Source organism: Sus scrofa, chromosome 1, assembly GCF_000003025.6.
Source record: "Sus scrofa isolate TJ Tabasco breed Duroc chromosome 1, Sscrofa11.1, whole genome shotgun sequence".
In the NCBI taxonomy this organism is placed as follows: Eukaryota; Metazoa; Chordata; class Mammalia; order Artiodactyla; family Suidae; genus Sus; species Sus scrofa.
In genome coordinates this window covers 269943768-269951250 of record NC_010443.5, presented here as the reverse complement: position 1 = coordinate 269951250, position 7483 = coordinate 269943768, and the positions used below count along the sequence as shown (strand labels likewise).

Sequence of the window (7483 nt, the reverse complement as noted above, 5' to 3'; positions counted from 1 at the left end):
TGATCCCTGGCCTCGCTCAGTGGGTTAAGGATCCGGTGTTGTGGTGAGCTGTGGTGTAGGTTGCAGAGGTGGCTCGGATCCCGCGTTGCTGTGCTCTGGCATAGGCAGTGGCTACAGCACGATTAGACCCCTAGCCTAGGAACCATAATATGCTGCAGGAAGGCCCTAGAAAAAGCAAAAAGACAAAAAAAAAAAAAAAATGCACCTGTAATATGTGTGTGTATATTTAAATACATATGTCTTAAGAATATACAATATATACTTTATATATTTATGATATATTTTTGTTATATGTACATTTATATATTAATTTATTTTTATTTTATTATATGTATTTACTGAAACAGAACTCGTGCGTGGAGAAAATTAGAAAATATAATAAAAAATCATAAAAAACAGGAGTTCCCGTTGTGGCTCACTGAGTTAAGAACCTGACTGGTATCCATAAGGCCACGGTTTGGTCCCTGGCCTCACTCAGTGGGTTAAAGATCAAGCATTGCCGCTAGCTGTTGTATAGATCACAGATGCAGCTTGGATCTGGCGTGGCTGTGGTGTAGGCTGGCCACTGCAGCTCTGTTTCAACCCCTAGCCTGGGAACGTCCATAAAAAGCAAAAATACATAAATAAATACACACACACACACACACAATCACATCCCTGTCATCCCCGTCGTCATTTGGCTCAAATACCAGAGGCTTCTGGGTCTTTTACTGGGCGTGCACGTGCTCGCATTAGAGTTTCATTTTCCTGACTGACCTCACTCGACCAGATGGCCGAGGTACTGTGTTTTTAGAGCGGAATGTTTATTGTGCTTAGAAGGGCCTATTTAATGATCATGATATGATTTCCTTTGGGGAACAAAATACACTGTTGCAAGAGCTGCTTTGAATCAGTCAGTGATTTCCATTTCTCCGTTTCAGAAAATGTTCATCTTATCTAAAGCACGATTTGAGGAGTTTTCTTGCGGTGCAGCAGGTGAAAGATTGGTGCCGTCCCTGCAGCGGCTGAGGTTGCTGCCGTGGCGAGGGTTGCATCCCTGGCTGGGGAACGTGCACCTGCTTGGGCACGGCCAAAAAAACAAAACAAAACGATTTCATTAAGATTTTCCCAATGAACCCCCAAGTTGTCCTTTCTGGGGGTTTGTGCCTGCTGGCCTTCAATCCAGGGCCATGCATCACGTGTACGGAATGTCCCTGAGGTTCTAATCTAGAGTACACCCCTTTTGGTGACGGTGGTCCTTAGGTGAGACTGGCCAGGTGTTCTATGGAAAGCCCCGCCCTCTAGATTTCGCTCTTGCGGCCTCTTGGTGTCAATCAAGTTGTTCCCCCCATTCCCTTATCTCCTCTAAACTGGAAGCTGGGTTAAGCACCTGCCCGTTGTGGCACCGCTGAAACGAATCCGACTAGGAACCATTAATTTGGGGGTTCGATTCCTGGCCTTGCTCAGTGGATTAAGGATCCGGCGTTGCCATGAGCTGTGGTGTAGATTGCAGACACGGCTTGGATTCCACGTTGCTGTGGCTGTGGCATAGGCTGGCAGCTGCAGCTCCAATTCGACCCCTAGCCTGGGAACCTCCATATGTGGTACCAGTAGCCCCCCCAAAACAGAAAAACAAACAAACCCCCCCAAAAAACAAAAAACAAAACCAAAAAAGCTGCAACCCCCCAAAAAAAACCCAAATCCCTCGGCTGCTTAAAATCCTCCCGTGGTTCGTTCCCGCTGCTCTTGGGGGCTCAAACCTCCTGCCTGGCCCTGCTGCCCTGCCCTGTGCTCCTCAGCACAGGACATTTGCACATTCTGTGCCCTTTCCTGCAATGCTTTTCCCCTTCTGGAGGGCTGTTCCTCTGGAGCCCTGGTCACGCTGGCTCTCTCATGTATCCCTCTCTGACCATGGAGGGAAATAAATCGCTAAAAAAACCTGGCTTCAGGCCAGGGTTGTGGGCAAGCGTTTTCACCCTGTGTGCACTTCAGGGTACAATAGACCCCCTCTGAACAAGAGAGCCTCTTCCCGCTCTGCTTCCTGCCCCGGCCTGGGAGCTCCAGGGAAGCGACAGCAATCTTCCTGTCTGATTTGTCACTGTGTCCCTTGTACCCAGAACAGGGCCTGGCACAGAGAGGGCACTCAGTGAAGGAATGACTGAACAAATGAATGAATGCAGGAGGGAATGCAAATTTATGAAACTTATTGATGGGCGGTCCCGTTGTGGATCCGTGGGTTCCCAAGATACCGTCTGTGAGGATGTGGGTTCCATCCCTGGCCGCATTCAGTGGGTTAAGGATCTGGCTTGGCCACAAGCTTTGGCAGCTGCAACTCTGATTCGACCCCTAGCCTGGGAACTTCCATATGCCACAGGTGTGGCCATAAACAAGAAAAAAACGAAAAAACCTTATCAACAATGTGAGTCAAAAGTCCTAAGGACATGCTTGCACAGTTTGACCCAGAAATTCCACTTGCAGGAATTTATCTGAATGCACGCAGATGTCCATCTCAGCATTGTTTATACTAGAAAAGCACAGGGAACAACCTAAATGTCCAGCAGTTGGTTAAACACAAAACTGAATTTTGTGTGTGTGTGTGTCTTTTTAGGGCTGCACCCTCGACACATGGAGGTTCCCAGGCTAGGGGTCGAATCAGAGCTGTAGCCGCCGCCTATGCCAGAGCCACAGCAACATGGGATCCGAGCATTGGGATTTTTATTTTATGTATTTATTGATGTACAATTTACCTAAATAAAATACACAGATTTTTTTCTTCTTTTTATGGCTGCTTTTCATTTCCTGTGGCACATGGAAATTCCCAGGCTAGGGGTCTATTTGGCGGTGCAGCTTCCAGCCTACACCACAGCCACAGCAGTGTAGGATCTGAGCTGCATCTATGACCTACACCACAGCTCATGGCAATGTCAGATCCTTAACCCACTGAGTGAGGCCAGGAATTGAACCCACATCGTCATGGACACAAGTCTAGTTCTTAACCCTAAAATACACAGATCTGAAGGGACAGCTCAACATTTTTTCTTTTAACTTATGTAGACATCCCTGTAACTACTACTCAGAGGGGGACAGAAATTTCTCAGCACCCAGGAAGTTCCCTGTGTCCCATGGGGTCAGGACCCCTCCTTCACGCAGAGGTAACTGCCTTTCCGGCTTTGCTGACGTTCTGCCTCTAAGAGCCAGCTTCTCGCTGAGACCTGCTGTCTCTGCATAGCTTTCTCGGGTCCCGTCATCTCTCATCTGGGCAACAGCACCAGCCTCCTCGCTTGTTCCCTCTCCTCTGACACCCCCTGCCCGCCAGCAGTCACCACCCTGCCTGAGTCCACACCACGCCCAGATGGGGAAACAGAGGCACAAGCGGAAGGTCAGGGCTTCATGATGGGAAGGGCAGTGGGCAGTGCAGCTGGAAGCACCTGCAAGATGACTCCCCAAGCTCTCAACCGCTCTACTGCCGCTGCATGAATGAATGAATGAATGAGTGAATGACCTATTACCAGGTTCTCTTTCTCAGAAATACAGCTACCCTGGAGTTCCCCTTGCGGCACAGTGGAAACGAATCCAACTAGGAACCACAAGGTTGCAGGTTTGATCCCGGGCCTCACTTAGTAGGTTAAGGATGCTGTGCTGCTGTGAACTGTGGTGTAGGTCACAGACATGGCTCGGATCCGTGGCTGTGGTGTAGGCTGGCGGCTATAGCTCCGATTTGACCCCTAGCCTGGGGACTTCCATATGCCAAGGGTGAGGCCCTAAAAACCAAAAAAGAAAAGAAAAGAGAAAGAAATACAGCTACCCTTTGGAAAAATCATATGTCCTGTTGCTAAACAGTTGAATTTGAGATCGCTTTCTTGGCTGGGACGAGGAAAGGGAGGAGAAGGGAGGGGAGGAGGGGGAGAGGGAGGAGGAGGTCTCAGCCTTGCTGGACAGAGGGTGACTCTGGAAGGCAGTCTTCCTTCCACTGTGGCACTTTCCCCGAAGACTGGCCTTGACCCCCAGCAGCGGAGTGGCTCTTTATTTACCCAGTGTCTGAACCTTGGCCGTCAGAGGGTTGAGAGGCAGCGGAGGGCCCCCCTCCTCCCCCCCGCAAGGCCTGTGGTTTGAGTGAAGAAGGCGATTGCGTAAAAATGGAGAGCCTTACACAGCCCCGGGCCTGTCCCCTCCTGAGTCATGCTTGAGGGAAGGGAGGAGAAAGCTGGAGCCTGAAGCCCCCTCGGGCGCCATGGTGATGGGTGACATCGCTAAAGTCATCCCCTGCTGAGCTCAGGCAGAGGCACCCGGAGGCGGGTTAAGAGGCAGGAGGGAGCGCGGCCAAGGCTGGCTCAGAGCAACTGCAGGTCTGGGTTGGAGAAAGGTCACCAGGTCAAGTGTCTGTCTTGGAGAGAGAACCAAGAGAACAGAGGAACAGGGCGCCTGTGCCATGGTCCCTGGGACCCTGGGACCCAGAACAGTGCCTGGAACACTGACATGCTCAGGGTTTAGGGGCTGAATGGACGAATGAATGAATGAATGAGTGAGGTGTGTAGCAGTGGTTAGGGATTCCTGGTTTGCTGCAGCTGTGGCACAGGTTGCAACTGCGGCGGGTTTGATTCCTGGCCCGGGAGCTTCTCCTTGCTTCGGGGCAGCCCCCTCTCCCCATAAAAGAGAATGAATGAGGGAGCCATTCATTCTCAAGTTCATTCTGCTCTGCTGGGCCCTTGGGTCCCCCACTTTATTCTGCAACCTTTAGAAATGACTGTCCTGGAGCCTCATGTGTCCCTGGTTCCCACAAGGGACTGGCCCTGGCATTCCGGTCACAGGCCGGCATTTTCACATGCTCCGTGCAGAGCCTGGGTGTCACTGACGACTGGGTGACGATTTGGCATCTGAGCAGGAGCAAGAAGCGCTTTTCCCTTAGTGCCAAGCCTGGGGCCCAAACTGTGCTGCCCCCAGAGCTGGAGCGGGGTGGCTCAGGATGAGACAAGAGGGACAGGGTCTTCCAGGATGGCTTAGCTGCCTGGGTCCCCGGCTGCAGCAGGGGGGGTGGGGCGGCAAGGGACACATCGAATCCTTTCCTGGCTCCAGGTTCAGAAAGCTCTGGCCACCCACCCCCAACAGCCCACGCTCTGGGCTGAGCCATCGATTCCAGCCCACGGGCTACTTGGCTGCGGTTCTGAGAGCGAGAGTCCAGACTGGAAACCTGAGATCTGGGGGAAGGTCGGAGCATCCTTCTGGGCCAATGGGCGATCAGCTCCCTTCCCGGCCACGCCCCTTCCTCCTCCTCCGGCCTCCCGAGAGCCTTCTTCCCATACACCAGATACATATGTATACAGATCTCTCCGTGGTTTAGCACAGCCATTAACTAATTACTTCACTCTTCCAGAATCTCAACTTCCTCATTTCTAAAATGGGATTAAGGAAGACCATGGGCTCATGTGTCTATAAAGCACTGGGCACCATGTCTGCCGGCTAGTTGGCGCTTGCTTTTGTTTTTGTTTTTTAAGGAAGGAGATTCACACTTTATTTCTCCAGTGACATGTTTACAGTTGAATATAAATGAAAGGGCTGCTTGCACGCCAAAGCCAGGTCCTATAGGAGGTTCAGTCAAAGAGGCAAAACCCCCAGCTGGCTCACAAGAGAAGTGTCCACTCCTTGGCCCAGGTTGGGGGACTTTGCCCACCTCGAGTTCACCAATAATGTCTTCAGTATCCTCAGGTGTCAGATCCTCATAGCAGCTGTCGTGTATTTGAACCATTGGTGCGTTTACACAGGTTCAAATAAATGACATGCCACTTCTGTAAGAGTGAAAAATTTGTCAGGCATAGTCTCCCCAACCTTTATCCCAGCTTTTTCTGAATGACCTCAAGCATGCTGTCAGTTTCTTTTTGTTGTTGTTGTTGTTGCCATTTCTTGGGCCGCTCCCGCGGCATATGGAGGTTCCCAGGCTAGGGGTGAATTGCAGCTGTAGCCACCGGCCTACGCCAGAGCCACAGCAATGCGGGATCCGAGCCGTGTCTGCAACCTACACCACAGCTCACGGCAACGCCGGATCGTCAACCCACTGAGCAAGGGCAGGGACCGAACCCGCAACCTCATGGTTCCTAGTCGGATTCGTTAACCACTGCGCCACAACAGGAACTCCTGCTGTCAGTTTCAAAGCCTGCAAGGCGTAGGGGTGCAGGCTTGAAGATGACACGTTCATATTTGAACAGGTTTTTGATTATATGTTGTATAAAGTTGCTACTTCATATGCTCTTATGGGCGGTACTTGCAAAATGTCTGCCGCCTTGTTCATAGCAGAGATGGGCAGCCATGCATTCTGGCTTTGGGCTAAATGCAGGACTGGAAGCACAGCTGCTGCTTTCTGCCCTTTGCGGTAGGTTTTTTTCTTTCTCTTTTTAAATACAATTGCCTCTATCCTCTTAGAGTTTTCTGGTATGAAATCAAACGGAGTATCTGGGTTATTCTCAGGAGTATCTCTGTGCACCAGTAAGCCTCCTCCAGCTCCATTCTGCGTAGCTGTCTTATGCAGACTCCTCACGTGCCTTCCCCACTGAGAGATGAGGCCCTCAGCCACCACCCTGAGCACTGCGGAGAGGAACGCAGTGGTTCCAAACTTGGGTTCCATGGTGGCCCAAACTCTGGGCCTTTCTGGCCACGCCAGGAGGAATCCTGATCGCCCTAGTTAGCTCTTATTACCATTAATCTTGTACATAAGAATTATTATTTTATCACTAAGTTTACTGTCCCGCCTGTGTTCCCAGCCGAGGCTGAAGCTCTGTCTCTCAGCTCTGTCTCTTTCCAGGAGATAAGAGTCAGTTCTCTTTGCCAGGTCTTATGCTTTTCTTGGAGGCAAACTGTCCGGCTCCTCCTTGTGGTCTGACCCTGCTCCGGAGAGCGCTGGTCAGTCGCCGCCAACATGCTCCACGGTGACACACCCATGGCCCGAGTGGCCTTTGATGGGTCCACGTGGCCAGAATCTTGCCCAGAGAATGGCCCGGCCAGAAACATGGAGTGAGGACGGGGCTGCTGGTTGAGAGGGGCTGGTCTAGGCCAATACTCTGCTCTTCTGTGCTAAGGACTGGATTCGGGATGAGGTGAGAGCAAGGAGGCCTTCATGGTGGAGGGGCTGGGGTCGGGTAGTGGGCAGGGGCGCAGTGAGAGGCTTGCATGAAAAATGTCTTACCCTGCAGTACTCACAGACAAGCAGGATCTGAAATGGGCTTCTGTGGGGCCTCGGCTTCTGGGGGACCCCAGAGTCCAGGAGAGCAGCTGGCAGAACAGCGCTAACTAGCTCTGGCTGGTTGTGGGTGATTTTGCTGTTGCTGAGGCAGAGCCACGCTGAGGATGCTGGGATGAAGGGACTTACAGTGAGGATGCTACGGTACAAAAGGAAGCTCTCAGGTGGGAATGGAACACAGGTGAGGATCCCAGGGCTGGCCAGGACCCGAAGCAGATTCACGAGGGGCCTGTGTGTCAACGTTCTTTGCTCAGCTCCTATCACACGCAGCCATTC

At 51.6% G+C, this 7483-nt stretch overlaps 1 pseudogene; it reads right to left on the bottom strand.

Moving 5' to 3' along the window:
- On the bottom strand, positions 5114-6633 carry LOC100521599 (annotated as a pseudogene).